This window comes from Phalaenopsis equestris, unplaced genomic scaffold (assembly GCF_001263595.1).
Source record: "Phalaenopsis equestris unplaced genomic scaffold, ASM126359v1 Scaffold000002, whole genome shotgun sequence".
Taxonomy (NCBI): domain Eukaryota; kingdom Viridiplantae; phylum Streptophyta; class Magnoliopsida; order Asparagales; family Orchidaceae; genus Phalaenopsis; species Phalaenopsis equestris.
Window position 1 is genome coordinate 24,358,700 of NW_018164444.1, and position 1,242 is coordinate 24,359,941.

A 1,242-nucleotide genomic window follows, 5' to 3' on the forward strand; every position below is an offset into this window, starting at 1 on the left:
TTCGCGAACTCCACCTGTCGCAATTTCTCCTGCGATAAGCTTGCGAACTCCGCTGGCTAAGCACCACCTGTCGCAACTGCACTTGCTGCAAGTTCTTCTACGACAAGCTTGCGAACTCTTATGGTTGAGCACCAACTGTCGCAACTACACCTGCCACAACTCTTCATGCGACAAACTTGCGAACTCCTCTGGCTGAGCACCACCTGCCGCTACCGCACCTGCCCTAACTCCTTAAGCGATAAACTTGCAAACTCCACTGGCCGAGCACCACCTGTCGCAACTGCATCGGCCGCAACTCCTCATGAGACAAACTTGAGAACTCCTTCTCCTCCAACGACAAACTTGCAAACTCCTTTAGCCGAGCACCACCTGTAGCAATTACATCCGCCACAACTCCTCCAACGACAAACTTGTGAACTTCTCTGACCGAGCACCACCTGTCGCAACTGCACCCCCTGCAACTCCTCCTACGCTGCAAACTTGTGAACTCCTCTGGTCGAGCACCACCTATCACAACTCCTTCTGTGACAAACTTGCGAACTACGCTGGCCGAGCACCATCTGTCGCAACTGCACCTGCCGCAACTCCTTCTTTGAATCGCCGAACTGCTACAAAACCGCCCGTTCACGAACGGTTCGAGGAGTCGTTGGCTCCTTTTCTCCTTCGCAAACTGCTAGTTGATCACGCGAAACCAAATCCTCTTCTTCGCCAAATGTGCCTCTGCGTCGCCGAACTCCTCTATCACGTGCAAGGCCAAACTATGTAAGGTGCCTTGTTCTGTCGCGAAGCCTTCTCAGCGCGAACTTCTCGCCCTGTTCTGTTGCGAAGCCTTCTCGGTCGCAAACTGGGAAGAAGCCCTCCGATCACGAACTTCCTCTGCATCACGGAAGAACCTCTGGCCTGCGATTCACCTCTGTCACGATCCAAATCTGCGTGAACTCCTCCCGCTGCCGCGATTCGTATGGTCGCACGAACTTCACCTCAACGCAAAACTTCCTACAAATTTGCTTCACAGAGCCTAGTTGCGCGTGAAGAAGTCTGATCGCCAAGCGATTGTAACCGAAGCCCCTGGCCATTAACTTGCAAACTCTTCCCTTCCAAAGCCCACAATTTGAGAGTCGAAACCTACTTCGTCTTCTAACTTCCTCTGTGTTGAAATTCGAACTGCCGCGATTCGCCTTGCGATCCCTGGAAACTGCCGCTAACCGCCGAACCAAAATCTTCTTCTTCCCTTCTTCATGC